The 18649-nt window shown below is 48.9% G+C and overlaps 1 long non-coding RNA gene across 2 annotated transcripts in view; it reads right to left on the reverse strand.

Annotated features, from left to right (window-relative positions):
• The window catches only part of LOC107138830, a 44074-nt gene extending 27063 nt beyond the window's left edge, over window positions 1–17011 (reverse strand). For both annotated transcript variants that reach the window (XR_001503060.2, XR_001503056.2), the window contains exon 1: window positions 16833–17011. This is a non-coding gene — a long non-coding RNA (uncharacterized LOC107138830). The remainder of the gene's footprint in view (window positions 1–16832) is intronic.
• Window positions 17012–18649: the final 1638 nt, after the last annotated feature.

The following is an 18649-nucleotide window of genomic DNA, read 5'->3' on the forward strand; positions in this document are numbered from 1 at the left end:
GGGTCATCTTTCAAATGATCGTTTCTGGCCATTATGAACCTGAATAGAGGTTTACGTCTTTAACTGATTTGTCACTTAAAAAAATGATTTTAAACAAATTCAAAAAGTTCTGCAAGAGTAACAAAGGAAGCCCCTGAGCTCCTCCTCCGAGTCCTGTCCTGCGCTCTGCTCCAGCTCAACCCTGCATTTCCCCCAATGTCCCCCATCTACCTACAAGAGGAGCACATGCCTCACAGTTGTGCTTTGCAGCTGTTCTGCTGTGTCTCATGTCACCACCCTGCCTCCCTCCATCATCTCACTGGTTTTCCCACTTCACAGCATGACCCCAATCACCCTCTTCCCTCCCCATTCCACCTGCTAGTTCTGCCTCGGTATCCACTTCCCAAGGATCCAACTAACGGTGGGCCCAGTGGTACCCGAGAGGCAGGCAGAGCTTTGGACAGGATGATTCAGTAGAGTTCTAAAGATCTCAGTTCCCCTTCCCCAATTAACTTGTAAACTCAACAAAATTCCCACTAAAAGACCAAGGAGCTTCAAGAAGCTAGAAGAGTTGACCGTGAAATTCATGTGGGAAGTTGAATATGCTAGGGAAAAAAAAAAACAGAGGAAAAAGAAAAAAGTCTTGCTCTTCCCAATACATGAGCACCTCCAAGGCCTCCTGAGGTGACAGCGTAGGCTGAGGCAGGAACAGGCAGCCAGACAGGTGGCATGGAATTGAAAACCCAGAAAAGACCCAAGCCCAGGTTGAAATGCAGTGCATGTAAAGGTAGCATTTCAAGTTCCCAGAGCAAAGGTGAACTTTTTAATAAATGGTGCCAGGCGACCAGCGAGCCACTAGGAAGATGACAAAGTCAGATCCACACCTCTCACCATACGCAGGGGTCAACTCCAGGTGGATCAGCGATCTGAAGCTGCACACGAACCACACATACACACGGGTGAACCCTTCTTTGGCCTTAGTACAGAGAAAGTCTCTCAAACCGTGACACAATCAGAAGAGTGACAAATGTCAGGAGTGGTAAATTTGAGCCAGTAAGTAAAAAAAAGTCATTTGCATAGCAAAGTTATCATGAATAAAGTCCAAAGATAGAGGAAAATATCCTCACAATATCAGGGACAATAGATAATATTTCTAACATAAATGATTCCTTGAAATTGAGAGGAAAATCTCTGAAAACTTGACAGAAGAGTGAGCCAGAGGCATGAACAATTAGAAAGATATAAAAATGACCCACAAACATGAGAATATTTTCATTCTCATAATAAAAGAAATGCAAATTGAACTATGCTGAGATGGTATCAGGGAGCTTTATACATGTTCAAATTCATCAAAAGGTATTCATTTGATATGTACACTTTTTATATCAATTATACTGCAACAAGATTTATGGGCTGAGGCTGTACTCAGTGGTAAAGCACTTTCCTCATATGCATGAAGCACTGAGTTTGATCCTCAGAACCACATAAAAATAAATAAAGATCCTGTATGTTCATTTACAACTAAAACATATGCATAAAAATATTTTTTAAAAAATATTTTAAAAGAAAACAAATTTTACCTGAATTTTTAAAATTATTTAATTAGTAGAGGGATGTATCCTTATCATACACTGAAAGCCCAACACAGAAAGTCTTAATTATCTTCAAATTCAGCCATAAAACGTTGAAACTGTATAGAAAGGTATTTAGGAAAACATAAATAGACATGATATTTAAGGAATTTCAGGTTTTACATATCATTTACATGTTCATTATACCTCTGTTGGTCTGCAGATTCAATGCAAATACATGTGAAATAAAATAATTTAAAAAGAGCACGGGACCCAAGGAATGACTTTTCTGGTAAATATGAAATTCCTCAAGTTGTTGATATGGATATAAAACATAGAAATCAAATGTTTTGGTAAAACAGTGATATTCACATCATGAAAACCAAGGTTAAATTGGAAAGCAATAAGTAGTCAATTTGAGAATTAGGAGTGGTGCCCCATGACCTTGCATGTACAACTGAAAGGAATATCTGGGGGAAAACACTTTGGATTTGGGAGAAAAACAAATTGATCACTTGTATGATCCCGAGGGAGGCTGACAGGAAAGCTGTTAGCCTCTCTCCAAAGCACTGAACTAAACCCCCTGAAGCTCATAAACAGGAGAGAAGTGGAAATTTCCCAAACATAAAGAGAAAGAGATAAAAGCTCAGTGCTATGGTTATGAAATATGTGCAAAACTTGTCCACTCCAGAATATAAAACTTTGCTGTGAGAAATTAAAGTCAAAAACAGATGGAGGTATACACTTCCCAGAAAAAGTAAATAAATGAAACAACACTGGGATCCCATTCCTCACAGATCAATTGACAAAAGATTGTAAATATAATATTCTACACCCAAATCACACTAAAAAGCATGCAAATCGGTTGACAGTTATGGAGGAGAATCTGACTATTTCTAACAAAAACATATGAGTTTGCCTTTTGATTTATTGATGTGAAATCAAGGTTTTTCACTGCAGAATTGTTCATAATGACCAAATATTACTCCCCAGATGCCTAGATTGTGGGTGAAGAAGCCAAGGTCTATCCACACCATGGAGTGGCAGTGGGTAGCAGGCAGAGTCCTCCATAAGATGATATGGGGAGATTTCCAGAAAGCACTACTGGGTTTTACAAGTTAAAAAGAGGTCAAAAGGTGAAAAGTGAGATTTAAAAGAATACACGAGTCTCTGTTCATTTGTGCAAAAAGAAGCTCGGGAAGAATAAAGCAGAACTACTGGAATTGACTACCTCCAGAGAATGAGTGAGAAGGACGGGGGAGAAGAGAGCGTCCCTGAGCTTGGTGCCAACTCTTGGAACCACACTGAAGTACGAGCCTCCTATGCTCAAAATCAATAAGAAAAAGACAGAAGACAACAAAACACAGACACAAACAAATCAACTTGACTATCGTGGGGTTTCAAATGAATAACATAACCATGCTGAAAGACGGGGAGGAAGGACAGGTCGGAATGCCACACAGACCCGGTATTTTGACATCCATCCCCAGGCCAGAGGCAGAAAGAAGATGCACACACCCTGAGTTCCCTGGGCTCTGTTCCCAGTGTCAAAGGTCAGCACTCAGCGATATGCACGCTAGCACTGAAGAAATAGCTAAAGATACTGTGGGTCGCGCAGGACGCATTTCTCATACTACAAATATGGAGAAAGGGGAGGTAGGATGAACCCATAAGTAAAGTATTTCAATACAGGTATCAGTATGGCTTTTAGGGTGGGTGGAGAGGTAAAGACTAAATGACAGATACAGAGATTAGAGATGGACTGATATGCAGATAGATGTGTAGATACATAACTGACACAGAGATAGGTGACAGAGATATTGATAGATGATACAGAGATGGCATGGTTATGTAGAGATAGAAGACTGACATGTGATGATAGCTAGCCATTGGCGTAGATATTCCTTTTGCTCTGTCTGCTGAGTGGGCCCAGAAGCAATGACACCAAGTGGGAATGGGCTAACGTGGCCCCCAGCACTTGGCTTCTAAACACCATTCCTCACCAAAAAATAACCAGGACTCTTGGAAAAATGACTGATTTCAGATCTAAAAGTGGAAAACTACAAGATAAGTCTGGAACACCTCGTGCCTGAAGGTAAAGAAGAACAATGGGAACTTGGTGAGAGGACACGGGCCATCGGGCCATCGTACAGGTGCTCTCACCAGCCAACCTGGGCCCATTTGACCATCAGCTCCAAGAATGTAAAACACCGACATAACAAGCCAACAAAGGCAGAAGCGGAAAGCCCTCCAGGAGGACGGCAGCCAACTCATGTCAGAGGAGCCCAGCAGTGAGGAGAGTTCCTTCAGCGTCCAGCGTGACAAACACAGACTCAGGATGTGATCATGACGCCAGAACCGTCTCTCCCACTGGGAAAACCCAAGCTGGGGTAGAGCGTGGGCCGCAGGCAGCTCAGACCAAAGGAGTGATGTGCCCTGACTGTGAGTCCATCTAGCCGGCCACTGGCAGCACTTGGGACAGGGCGTCCAGACGAGTCTGGAGAGCTACAGGGAGGGATGTGTTCACCCAGCCGCTGCCAGGCCAGCCTAACTGCTTGGCCCCTCTTCAAGGGCAGCCTAGGTGGCAAGTGACAGGGAGGAAGGTGGTGTTCTGCCAGCCTGAGGATCATGGTGCTCAGCCAGTCCCCAGACACTTCTCTTGGAAGTTGCCATTAGGACTCCTTAGCACCCAAACCCTGCCTCTTAGAAAGCACTCAGCACTAAATCTCAAATCACAGGCTTCTCGTCCTGCATGTGGAGGGTCTCCTGTGAATTGCCGAATTTTTTAAAACATCGGTGGGTCGTTGTTGCTGTTCTAATGTACCTTCCTGGGGCAGGTGCCAGGAGGTTGGCTTCTGTCTCTGACAGCCCTCCTGAGTGAATGACACTAAGGGGCATAAAGACATTCTACCAGACCTGGCTAAATCATCTAATCCCATAAACCATGGGCGTCCCTGCTGCTCATCCCGGCTCTAGGTTTCCCGTTCTCCGAGTCAGCCGAGTAGGGAATTCAATTAATGACCCACTCTGGCGAAATAATCCCCTCAGTCCTCACACAGGGAACACAGATTCGCAGCAGAGAGAAACGATATCGTAGGTTTCCACTTGACCCCTTTGCATCTCATAACAAGGATGGAGGTGTTGCTTTGGTTTATTTATCAAATTGAAATGTCCATTCTCTTGTCTATTGGCTGGTCACCACCAGCTTGGTGATAGGACAAGGGAAACTCTAACCCTGTGTTTGGTTTTGGGGACCCTTGTGGATCTGCTCAAGGAGTTTTTCTTCTGCTTTGAGAGGAGAGGAACTGGATCTGCTCTGCGTGTCAGCAGCTTGTGCTTCCTGAACAGCAGCAAGAAGAGCACTTGCACTAGAATGCCTCTTAATGAACCTGCATACGGGGGAGAGGTGCTTCACACATTCTCTTTTATCTAATGTCCTGAAGTCATTTCTCTCGCTGTTTCTGTGAACTGTCGGTTTCGTAAGATTTATTTCAGAAAGCAAAAATAATTTGATTCCTGTAAATTTTTTTTATTTTCTAAATTACTATTTTGATTGTGCACATGTTTGAGTAAGACCCCCCGGAGCACAGGAAACAAAAACACAAATAGACAAATAGACGGGATCAAAGGAAGAAGTCTCTGCAAAGCAAGGAAGCGATCCACAGAGCGAAGAGACCCTGCGAGAGGAGAAGTTCTGCAAACGCTTCCGCTCTTCACAGTGACTGCACGGGTTTCTTGGAAGAGTCTCGCAACCACATTAGAGAACACACGGGAAGGAGAAAATGCCATCCAGCCCACTGTCCAGAACAAGTGCTTGGTGTTGGCTAAATCTGCCTTGCCCCGGTCTGTGGTTCACCTTTTGATTTTTAAACTTTTTTTATATTCATGATTTTTCATTTTATTTGTTCATATATCACTTTTATGCATAAAAAATTATTAATTCTCTACACAAGTCAATTTTAATTTCTTATAAATGCCTTACATTTTATCTAGTTTCCAGTGTGTTTAATTCTTTTATCCCTTGAGAAGTTACTTTGGTGAAGGGTGTGCTTCTCCCCTCAGAAGCACCAAGAGCTTCCAGGTGAGCCCCAGGTGCACACGAGCCCCTCCCCGCCTGCTGGGCGGCAGCAGCCCTGCCTCAAAGTCCAGGTCGGGTCAGGTACTCTTGCCAGGAGGTGACTCCTCTCACTGACCCCTTGACACAGTTTCCCAAATCACCCTGTTGTTCAATGGGACAGTCATGTCCCCTGGCAAGAGCACATCACTTTAGGACCACCACGTCCAACCCCACATGTGGAGAGCCACCGTGGGCTGTGTGAGCCATGAGCATTTGAGCCCACAAGAGGACTGGCTGACCTTGCTGCTCTGACTGGGCTGTGCCACCTATGTGTCCTTTCCCCTTGCTCTACCTTTGACCCCACACAGCACCTGAGATGGGTGTGGCCTCCCAAGATGTCAGTCAATCTGCTGACCGCAGGACACCACCAAGCAACCCCCTGAAACCCAATCCCTTGACGTATTTGGGTTGAACCTTTTCGAATGTCTTTCCCCCCAATAAATAGGAGGGTTTTAGGTGTGCTCTCTCTCTCTCTTGCCTGCCTCTCTTGCCTCCCTTGGAGGAACTGGGGCTGAGGAGCCATCAACGAACCCCAAGAAAAAAGTACTTTCTGTGTCTGTGTGACTATTAGTGCCAGCCCAATTCACCTGGAGTGACCCTGACTGAAGTAATCGAGTGTCGCAGCACCCACAGAGCTCCAGGTCACAGGGATGGGAATCACCTAGTCACCTGGAGTGGGGGCGACGGTGGAGTCGGGTAAGAGAGGACACTCCTGCTGCACCGGGGTCCCAGGACAGTCTCAGGACTCCCTGGAGGGTGCCGACCTGGACCAGCAGTACAGCTGTGGCTCTCCTGCACCTGGCCAAGGGGCTTTGGGGCAGTGTGGTCTTGCACTCACGGCTCACTGCTCTTCCCGTTGACTGTCCCAGGTGAGTGCCATGCTGTGGGATTCTACGCCGTGGTTCAGGCACTGCAAAAGCGCCCAGATAGTAGAAGTGGTGGAAGCTCTGGAGGCGGGAGGGCAAACCGCTGGCCCCTCCAGGAAGGAAGAGACCAGGCCCCATACTCAAATTGCCACCAAGTGGTAGTTGGTCTGCTTGAGGAAGAGGACCACCGTGAAGGCCCCGCGTTGGTCAGTCTTGCCATGGGGGCCACTCAGAGGCAGCAGAACAGCTACAACGGGGTCTGTGGTGTTGGACACGGCACGGGCTTCTCTGCCCACGGCCATTTAGCTCAAGTACCCACCATGTCAGGTATCAACAAGGAAGGCTGGGGAGGGCACCTGGATGAGTCCTTTCATCCACTGGGTTACCTCTCCCTCCTTCAGCTGGCTGTACAGGACCCCGCCCACACTGCAGTGAGAGCTTCAGAAGGAACACTGCTGTCCTCCTGGGGTGGCATGGAGCCCAGGTCCCTGCTCCCAGTTGGCTTTGCCTTTAAGTCCTGCTCCAACACTCAGTCTTGAATGAACCATCACCACCCAACCCTGAATTGCTGCTGGGCCTGCCCAACCATGTGACTTGTTGGGTCCATCAGAACCAGCACATGATGGGAGTTCCAGATGCAGAGTCAACTGCAGGGGTGACCAGCTTGTCCATATGTTCACAGGACATTTTTAGCTTCGGCGCTAGAAGTCTTCTGTTCTGGGAACCCCCTCCATCCTGAAAACTGGGACAGGTCGCGCCACAGTACTCTATGGTGAAGGGATCCATCACCCCCCAGGGCTCAGCAGCTTTCCACAGGCTGAGAGTCTGTGGCTGCTGGTGGCCTGACATTGCTCCTGAACCTGAGGGCAGGCTCTGTGATTCTCCCACCGGACTTGCCACTAGGACACTTAGAACAATCTGTTGTCCCGCCCCTGACACCTCCAACTTCATAGGGTCCACCAGACCTCTAGGGCAGTGGCATGGATGCTGCATCTGCTGAAGGTCCCTTAGTCACTCGGAGCCCCTGCAATGCGGGCAGCCTTCCATGTCACCAGGCATACGGACCAAAGCTGGATCTCTGGTGTACAGTGCAGTACCTGCAGAAGCTGAGGTTCACCAGGCAGATGCTCCCCCGGCCTCTTTTTTTAATAAAGAATGCAAAATGTACAAATTTGCCTTATCCTTTGGAGGGAATTTCTAATGTGATCCTAAATACTGGGCCCCAGCACCTGCTCTGAAGTAACCTCTCCCTGGCCCTCACCGTGGGCCTCCGGCATACAGCCCACCTCACTCATCACTACATGGGGTCGTCTAGGCATGCAAAGTGACCCAGCATGTCCACAAGAGTCCAAAACTCTTTGACCCACATCTTGAGAGAAGTCAGGAAGAGAAGTTCCATGGCCCCTTGGAAAGACTGCAAATGTGCACTGTTGTCTGTAACAGGTTTAATTAATTAATGGTCTCTAGGTCTTTTTTTTTTCTGACTAAAATAGAAAAGAAAACATATAGTCTCCAAATGCATGGCTGCATGGCCTGTACTTGGATATTAACCTGCCCCCCAACAAGGTCACATCAAGTGCAGCAGCTGCAGAGGGGCCACTATCGGTTGAAACTGCAGAAGTTAGAGTTAGCATCCCAGGTCCTCTGGTTCCCACAGGAGCCCATCTACAAATTAAACAGGATTAAAATTGAGGCCACCATCTCTGTATCATGCAAACCTTTGATGAGGGCACTCATCACCCCTGTAGCATGTAATATTATTTTTATTTATTTTCTTGGGCACGAGTGATAGCTCTCACCCTAGAGACCAAGGAAACCCTGTGGAGGCTCTTCCAACTGTGAAAAAGATCAGTCCCAATTAAATAATGAGGAACTGAGGAAATAAAAGGCACCCGATGGATTTGCCAAGCCACTGGACACACTCTAAGTTGGACTTTGGCTAGTATGTCACTCAGTACCTGGTCCCCACATGTCCCTATTCCAACAAGGACCATGATGACACTTTGGATCTCTGACTGTCATTGTCAACAGACTCTGTTACTAATTGCATTCAAAAAGTCTGGGCACTTTCCTTTCCACCAGTGGACACTTGAGTCAATGGCTGTAAGTCCCTTTGAGGAAAGACTCAGGGAACTGTTACAGCATATAGTTGTGATAACATCAAAAAAAAATCTGGGAATTGGGGACCTCTGCAATCAATGGGCACCAGCTCAGGCTCAGGAACTCAGCCAGGGACTGTCAGCTTCTGGGGGTAACCCCCTCCAACCTTCTGCTCACCATTCTTGGTCTCCTTTGACTGTGCATTTGCCCAGCACGGTGGGAGGCCCGTCATGTTCCCTGGGATCCTGTGCTCTAGTCAGTGTCTTCCCGGTTTTTTGCAGGCTATGCCTCCTGGATGCCACTCCAAGTTTTCTGATTGTTTTGAGCACGGTGACAACCTAGTTTTGGATGGTTACGTGCAGTCCCCTGGCCTCTACTTATTCAGGGGCCCCAACGTCCCAGTCACTATCACGGAGACTGGCACTGTTCAGCCTCTTCTATGTTCAACCTGCCCTAGGGCAGCTCCAAGGAAATACCCAGACCTGCGTGGAATGAGATGGGAATGTCCCAGTCATGGAGGCAGATGGCGAGGGAGGGATTAAAAGGCCCAGGAGAGAGAATGTGCTGCACAGGGCAAAGTGGGAGGACTCCTTGGAACTTCTCTGTAACACTGGAGGCCTCTGCCTGCGCTCCAAGGGCCTTGGTGAAGAGTGTGACCCCAGCCTCCCCATGCAATGGGGAAGGAGACACTCCAGTGAGACCTCTGGTCACTGCCAACCCAACGGAGAACTCCAGAGAGATGATTCCCATTAGAAGAATTCTAAATTGGGAAGAAAAGCACAAGCCCTTTGTGCACAATCATTGGCTGAGGACTGCCCAGGGAAGACATGGCCTCTCCTCCTGTGTAGAGGAAGGTCCTGAAGGCCCTGATGCCAGAGGTCCTCAGCTATTAGACCTCAGTAGCAGGTTCTTCCTGAAGGAGGATGAGAACAGCGAACCTCTAGGGTTGCCACATCTCCGGTGTAATTGAAGGTATTTTTAAAATTATCTATACTCTTTCTCAGGCTTCCTCTAAGAATGTGTGTTTCTCTTGTAAGCACAAAACCTAGAAATGCATTTTATAAAAATAAATTGACAGGTTTGGCACGTCTCACACTCTATCTTTGAAAAGGCGGAGTTTTCAGAATCAAGCCAGGTGCCATGGTACATGCCTGTAATCCCAGAGGCTTGTGGGGCTGAGGCAGGAGGATCACAGGTTCAAAGCCAGACTCAGTAATTTAGCATTATTGTAATAAACCTATTGAGACCCTCTCAAAATTAAAAAAAAAATTAAAAAGAGCCAGAGATGTAGCTCTGTGATTAAGTGCCTCGGGGTTCAATCCCTAGAATGGATGAATGGATGGATAGATAGATAGATAGATAGATAGATAGATAGATAGATAGATAGCAGATTAAGCATTGGGTATCAATTCCTTGCTTAGTAAAATGGCCATATAGATGCCCTCTCATAGAGTCATCTAATGATGACCACATGAGTCACCCAACCTTCCATGGTCCTGACTGCCATGGGGTAGGTTTGCAACATGGGGCCCGGTCTTCAGCCCCAGGACAAGAGGGGACTGGAGCACTAGCAAGGAGTTATCTACTCAAGGAAATTTCAAAAGGGCAAGCTCACAAACAGAGTTGAGTCCAAGAGCAATGGAGATTGGCTGGGGTCCCCTCTGCAGGGACTTTAGAAAGACAGAAGCAACTTTCTAGTGCTGTAGTAAGTGATTCATTCTAGATGCTTCTCCTGTTAGATATCTTTCTGGTTTATTTCCAGGTACTTTGCTGTGCTGTATGTGTTTTAACTCTTAATTCTCAAGAGAAAGAGCAATCTTGTCCTATGGAATGAATATGAAGATTAATGAGTTGATACTTACATGGAGAATGTGGGTGAGAGGCATTTTTTTAACACAGAGTCATAGTCACAAGTGTTACAACATCCTCCTCCATTCTGGAAGCTGGCATGCTCTTACCTACTCGTTAATTCCCAGTTAAGGAAAACACGGGTTATGGCTGTCACGCTCCTCTAAGCAAATCAAGTTTCCTTGGGAACCTTCCAGTAGGAGCTTTTAAAAGCACAAGGAAGGGGGACGAGCATTCTGGGACTTAGGAGATCTCGTCCTCCACCCAGGCTCCGCTATCACCTGCCCACAGAGCCTTCCACCCCCATCCTCTCCCTGGGCCCAGGTCTCTTCCTCCTCAGTGAATGGGCCAGAGAGTGGGTTTTGACCAGTTCAAGGTTGCAAGTCCTGGGCCTACCTGATGAAAGCCATGACCTTCTCCCAGGAAAAATGTGGCACACAGCGTTCCACGTACCATCAAGGGAGCTGTGGAACCAGGGAGCCCCATTCCAGGGCTCTCACTAAAGCACCCCAGACAACCACTGAAGTCTCTCGCAGCTCTTAAGTTTTGTAATTCCACGATGAAGACGCCTTTTTGGAGGAGAGGAAGAAATGGAGAGGCACCAGGCCACCAGCTTCCCCTGAAGTGCAGCCTGCTCTTTCATAATCTCCTGGGTCTCATTTAAGTACAAACTTGTGCAGAAAAGAACCAGCTCAATGCAGGAGGCAGGGGTACGGCCAGATGCTAGGCATTCCTGACATTGTTCTCTGAGGCCACGAACATGCCCTTGGTTAACAGCTTTGTTCCTTTCTCCTGATGTGAGCTTGGACTTCTCCCCTATAAATTATGTCCATGGGCCGCCACATTTACGTGAATTCCACGGCTGCTCTGCCGATGTCTGCTCCGGGGCTGTTACTGAGTCCTTACTGAACTCCACGACTCCACAGGACACCTGCTGGAGAAAGTTCCAGTCCGTGGCTTCACATCCATTCATGTAGAGCAGTGGAACTCCTTTCAGCAGACCACACAGGGCGCCTCCATTCACAAAGCCATGTGTGCCATCCAGCCCTCCTGTATCAAAGCCAAGCGCTCACTTCTGAGAGCTGGGCTCCGGGTGGAGGCTGCCCTCCCTGGCAGGACTCCTGTGATACAGTCTCCTGATCGTCCTCTGTGCCAGACAACCGGCCTCCAGCATTCTCACCGCAGTGACTCAGAGACCTCGCAGAACAGCCCCACTGCGAGCCCACCCCACCATGTGTGCTGATGAGGCCTGGTCATGCCTGGACACATCTGACCCTGAATCTTTGGAAGTTTCAACAATACAAATCCTTTGAGCCACAAGCAACAGCAGCTCAACTCAAAGAAGCATAAGCCAAAAGAGGGATATATCAAAAGAGTCCTGGGGTATCTCAAGAACGCAGCAGCAAGAATCCATTTAGAGTTCAAAAGCAAAGTTAGCTCAGAAAACACCCTCTAAGACGTCACTTTCCATCTCTCACCTCCCAGCTCCCTTCACTTCCTCAGTCCATGGCAGACACCACCTCTGCATGCTAAAACTTGGGCATCTGATGATCTGGCTTCTCCTTCTCAACCCAAGTCCCAAAGGCCCACAAAGCAGTCTTGTCCACCTGGAGTCCAATGCCCACAGAAGACCCAGCCCCCTGTAGCCAGCAGGTGGGGTCACATGGTACCATCATGGCAGCTGGCACGAGAAGGAAGAAATGGGACACGGGACAGGTGAGCCAAGGTCCCAGACACAGGTGGGGAAGGCACTGGATGGGAAGAGCCCCTCCCTCCTCCTCTTCTCCAGGTCCCAGGCTCACAACCCAAAGCTCTCCAAGACCTTGTCTGTTAACAGTGACGTCAGTATCTTGGGAGAGGCTTGGTGTCCCCAAAGTTTCCCAACTAGGACATCTTCATACAGACTGCATACTAGGCACCAAAAGGAAAATTTAGGTTTCTATACTTCTTCCTAGGAATGTCATCTTCTGTGATGGCCCCCCCAAAGGGCTCTGCTACCTGAGCCCACTCCCAATCCCCCAGCTCAGTTCTCACCTGGAAGCAGAAATTTGGCAAATTTTATTAACATGGGAATGGAGGAATTCACAAGTCAATGAAGGAAACAGAGTCACAGGGGACACTGAGAAATTTCCATCCACGGAGTGTTCCTGGCACTTTCCCATGCTCAGAAGGTCATGCCACCCTCACGATCCAGTTACTGCCCCAAAGCACACAGCCCAAGCCATTCTGCCCCTGCAAATGCCATATACCCGCCTCTCTAAAGACTCTCTAAAGACAAAAGCATATTCAGTGCCAACTTCTGATCTAGAAAATCTGAGAAGCCAAGGCAATCACCATTTCTCTTTGATTTCCTGGAGAACACAGAACAAAAGAGAGTTCTGCAGGTAGCTCCGCTCGCATCCTGCTGGGAAAGATCTTCTAGAGCAGTAGTTCCTAAATTGGCATCCTCAGCCCCAAGAGGCTCCAAATGGTGCTCAGCTGAGCCATGACACTGCTGTCATTATGTCTAAAAACCAGTGTGTGCTTCTCTAGGATGTTCTCAACTTTCACTAGGTTCTCAAAGTGATTCCCAAGAAGGATCACCGCTGGCCAAGTGGCTGATTTCTAGAAAGAGCAAAAAAACACACCATCCCATCCACATGTTGACTTCATTCTGCAAGCCAAGGCCAGAGGAGGGAGACACACTATGTGTTAGTTTTTGTCACTGTGACTAAAAGACCTGACAAGAGCATCTTAGAAGAAAGATTCTTTTGGCTCATGGTTTCAGAGGATTCAGTTCACAGTTGGTGGCTCCAAGTCCTAAAAATCATGGTGGAGGGCATGGCAGAGGAAAGTCACTTAGCTCCTGGGAGGCAGCCAGGGTGTCAGACAGAGAGCAGCCAGGGACAAGATATAGCCCCAGGGACACAGCCCTGGTGGCCTTTTCCTCTGACCACATCCACCTGGCCTACAGTTATCACCCAATAGTCCACTACTAATTACTAAATCACCTAAATCCAACAAACGAAGCTACCATAAAACCATCAAATAGATCCATCCACTGATGGTCAGAGGTCTCATGATGCCATCATTTCCTAGGAGCCCCACCTCGGAACCTCGCTGCAAACTCTCCACACATGAGCTTTTGAGGAATGTTGTGCCCAAAGCATAAAATGCCAAACACACAAGCTATGGAGGTGGTTCTCCAACAGGAAATGAGGACCCAGCCACCCACGTCCCCTCTCAGGGAGGCGGGAAGGTGGACCCTGAGCCCAAGCAACTCTGGCATCTTTACCATCTGTACCAGAGTATTCCCATCGACCCCATGGACTCAACTTCAGCTTCCAGGTGGGTAGATTGGAAGCCTGGCCCTCGTCCATGCTGGGAGTCAGGGGTTTCCTATACCTCAGTGTGAGGTGGAGCTGGAGCAGGCCAGCCGTGGGGAGCCTGCAGGGGAGGGGGGCAAACCCGTCACTCAGTCCCCGCTCCTGCTGGCCAAGCTCACATCGTTCTGAGCCTCCGTCTCCTGCTGCAGCAGCGGGACGGAGGGAAGCTACCCAGCTGGTGTGTGTGAGTGTCACAGTCCAGGCCCACACTTTGTTCAAAACCCAGTCTCCTCCCTCTGACTCCACCCAGTATCCTCATTTGCAAAAAACCTCATCTCTCCCTGTTGACTCATTCTAAAAATACGCAGAGTGCCGGCTCCGTCCAGGCCCCACGGCAGGCCCTGGCAATGAGCTGCCATCACAGGCGTGGCCACACTTCCTTCTAACAGGACAAAGAGCAGGAGATGCTCTCACCGCCGGCGGCACTACAGGTGGAGTGTGCCCGCAATCCAGGAGCTGAAGGGGTGACAGGAAGCTCCTGGTCCCAAAGCCTGTGTCCAGGGGTGACACTCAGGCAGGGCTCTGTGGGGCAGGAAGTAGAGAGGCAGCACTGAGAGGGCAAAGAGGGCATCTGAGGTAGCGGCTGAACACTGTCGGGGTGGGAAGAAACGGGCAGGTAAAGGGAGCCAGATGAGGCGCAGGATGGACAGAGTTGCCGTGAGATGAAGGTGGCAGGTAGTGGGGACACCGTGCAGGCTGTCCTCAGGCAAAGGGGAGGCTCTGAGGGGCAGCAACCGGGTACAGTTTGAGTTCCAGTTCCCATTGGCTGTTGGGACAGGCAGGGGAGGTGGCCGGGCCCAGTGGCGGGCAACAGCAGGGGCAGCTGGTCTAGTCCTGGGGTAAGACGAGGAGAAACCCAGCTCCCTCCCCTCCTTTTCTCCTCCCTGACATCCATCCACTCCCTTCCAAACCTGTCTCCCAGGGCTGGGGGGGCAGCTCAGTGGGAGAACTCCAGCCCAGCGTGGGCGGGGCCCTGGGTTCCCTCCCCAGCCCTGGAAAAGAAAGAAAAGAGAAAGGAAACCTGTCTCCCAATGACACCTTCTCCCTGGTTCCACAGCTCTCCGCCTGCTCCAGACAGCTGGAAGACGGAGATAACATTCTGGGGAGCAGAATCTGGTTTCAGAGAGATCAACTCCACATCACCAGTCTCCCACGCCCACTGCTGCCAGCGTGGGACGGCACACAACTGCCAACCCCATTTCCCCAAAGAGCACCCCAAAGGCACTCCGCCTCTGCAAGCCTTCAAGACCCCCAGCCTCCCCCTCTGCCTCGCTCCACAGTCTCTCACTATACAGGTTCAGGGATGGATCCAAGGGCTTTGGAGAGAAAGCATGGTGGTCAGCTCCCCACGGCAGGTTCCCTCCATTCACAGTAATGCATTGATAAGGCAGAACCTGTGTGCAAAGGGGACAGTGCTGCAGAAGACCTTTTACACACTTCTGTAGTTGAACAGGTCAACGAAGCAGGTTCCCCCAGGCTGTGTTCACTCCCCAAGCCTTCACCCATGGTTCGTGGGATGCCAGCCGTAAAACTACCGTCTCCAGGAAGTTGGCAGGAAAGGGACGAGAATGTCTACCTTTCTCTTTGACTGTATATCGTTTTGTTCTAGTCTGTAAGCACTGAGCTATTGTATCAAAAATGAAAAACAAATAAGAATACTCGCTCGTTTCTAAGGAGAAAACCCACTGATAAGATGGCAATCTCTCCACTCTGTAGGGGAGACACCAGGAGCCCGGGGGTGGACTAGCCACGGCCACCGTGCTCAACCTGGAGGGAAGAACCTGCAACAGCTTTTACCTCTCACCTGAAGCTCCTTTAGCATTCAGAAGAAACCCCGAGTGCTCTGTCAACGCAATGAGACAGGAACACACTGTCTCCTACAAAGACATTAGTGCATGCCGTACGTGTGTGTGGAAATCTCACACTGAGTCCCAGCAACACATACAATTAACATATGCTAATGAAAGTAGAGTAACATAATTACCCATAAAACCCTCAGGCTCCAATGAAGAGCCATATTCTCTAATTATACAATTTTTCTAATGACTCTCCAAAAATAATTTCCCAAATTATCCTAAATTTGGATATTTTAAAAATATCTTTCCTTCTCAATCTCCATTTTCCTGGAGTTCTAGTGAAACATCAGTTTAGAAGACTAGCTAACTAGTATGAATATGATTCAACCAGTGTGACTAGGTTGAACGTGAACTTTTCCAGGGTCTGGCTTTCCCGTCGTCTTGGGCAGAAGGGCCGGTCACTTGCACAGAGGAACTTCCCAGCTCCACTCGCTGCCCGTCCATCAGGCGAGGGCTCTGTCCAATGCTCAAAAGTTAGTTGGCTTCTCTTAAAAAGGGAAAGTGACACTGTCTTATCAGTGGTGGGGACCCAGAGTGTTCCACGGAGTCAAAGAATGAACGCGAGAACAGCCAGGCAGCACAGAGGATTTATTCAAGAAAGTGACAGGGGACAGACTCCCCTGACAAAACGCCTGTGGGAGGGGTGCCACTGGCCTTCCCACAGCCCCCAGATCTTCTCTCCTTAACCCTCACTTTCCTTTCTTCCCTATACATATGTGCCTGAGAACAGGAACGCGGAAGTGTTTGATTTTTCTTGAAAAATCACCACCAGCAACCTTTTGTTCTTTCTTTGAAAAACAGTCGTCCTCTTGGAGACCCTCCTTATTTCCCCTGCTGACTGCTGACCTGGAGAGCAGTCCTAGCCTCTTCTCTCTACCAGACCTCTCATTCTCACCTACACTGCCTACCTGTTTTTTCCCTGTCTCAAAAGGAGAGCCACAAAGAGTGGTCGCCTGATCACTAGGTTCCTCGGCAGCTGTGCCAGGGCGGTGAACTCCGATGACCAGGCCTGGGGTGTGTCTTTGGGATGGACAGCAGGACTGCGCAGACCCCACAGCACACGCCCAGCCGTCTGTGAACTGCCTTCCACCTGCAGGCTGTCCACTTGCCTGGGGCCTCTGCCTTCTCACCTTTGCTGGTCTGTCACAGCCATCTTTCCAGCTGTCCTCCTCCACGCCGCCACCTTGGTTCAGAGCTGACGAGGGCCTGGGAAGGGCTGGGCTCCTGGGCAGTAGAGTGCAGGCCAGGGAAGCACCTTGTCCTGCAATTGAAGCTGCTGGCAGGACCTGCAGAGGCCTGGCTCTGAACCACCAGGTGCAGGAGAGGAGGGGCCCCCATGGTGGGGATGGGCTGGGCGGAGCAGCTTATGCAACTCAGGAGAGCAGACAGCTGTCAGGGATTTCGCAAGCTGGAAATCAGCCATGGCCGAGAAGCATTTCTACCTCCAAAGTCAGCAAATGCTAAGAATCAGGGCTTGGGGCTTGGGAGGTTTTATTCATTCATTTGTTGTTGTTTTCAGAGAAATCATCATTAAGCAACTGTTGAACATTTGTCAGCACACTAGTGGGGCTGGGGTATCTCTCAGCTGCCAGGAGCACCTGATGAGTAGCCCTAACTGCTTCTCAGGCCTCTGGAGAGGCCAAGAAGATGGTGCTGAGGGAACTCAGGCTTCCCAGAAGAAAGTGTGACTGACGGCAGGGGCCTCAGAGGTAGTTCCTCCAGGTGGCACTTGGGGACACACGTCACTTCTGCTGCCTTTCATGGAGTCACATTGCACACTAGCTGTCTGGGACCACTTGAAAGCCTGTGCCTTAGTTTCTTTTATTTCCAACACTGCTTCTCTGACACTCTGTGGGATGGCCTTGAAGGAAAGGTGACGTGGCAGTCAGTGTCTAGCAAGGCCCTCTGCATTCCATTTCCTGGGAAAGAGACGTTCTAGGTGAGGGCTTCAGTGACACCTGAGGTCAGCTACAGAACAAGAGGATGGTGGAAACATGTTAAAGGTGGGTGCCCCCCACAACTCTGGCCTGCCCTTTGCAATGAGGGCCCATCCTACCTCCCAGCCCAGCAGCTGCTCCTCGTTGCCTGTGGGTTTTCCAGTAGAAAATCGGAGCCCTCAGGGAGCAACCCTCAACCAGAGACTGACAGGAGTTGGTGTGTGGTCAGGGTATCCTGAGACATACTCCATTCCGCTGTCCCTCAGCAGCTGAAGGTCCAGTGACCCATGTGGTCAGTGGCTGGACTGTGGACTCCTCATTAGATTTCCTCCCTTCTCCATTCTCTAGTGTTTCCTAGGGTTACCCCCAGTAAACTCCTGTGCTGGAACCTTACCCCATTGAGCCTGAATCCAGAGGCAGTGCTCTAAGGCTGTCCTCTATTGCAGAGAAATCTGCCCACCCCGCACCTGATCATGTGCACCTGTCTTATAAAGGAACCCGGCCTGCACTGAGACCCGGCCACTGCATATGCAAACGAGAGATGCTTTTCTTGTCTGGGAACCTAGAGATGAATGTTGGTTCCATATAACATGTAATCACATTCATTTCTAAGCCTGAGAACTAAATAGAGAATGTGTGTCTGATGGAATTTGTAAAAAGTTTTATGGGAATTTTCCACATATGTACAAAATTAGAGTGAAAACTACCATGAACCCTTCGGTTGTCTTCACCCACCTGGAAGAGTTATCAGCATAGAGATAACCCTTTTACCTCTATTTCCCCTGCTTTCTTTTTGATGAAAGTAAAATCATCAAAAGTAAATTTTATCTCCAAGATAAGTTCTCCTAAAGGTAACAATACCAAAGCATCTTTCAAAACACACTGCTAAACATCACACTAAACGTTGAAAGAGGAAAAGTTCCCCTCAGAACAAGACAAGGGTGTCTGCTCCTAACACTTCTTTTTGACATGGTACTAGAGGGTCTGTCCAAAGCAATCAGACAAGAAAG

This window comes from Marmota marmota, unplaced genomic scaffold, assembly GCF_001458135.2.
Source record: "Marmota marmota marmota unplaced genomic scaffold, marMar, whole genome shotgun sequence".
Classification (NCBI taxonomy): Eukaryota; Metazoa; Chordata; class Mammalia; order Rodentia; family Sciuridae; genus Marmota; species Marmota marmota.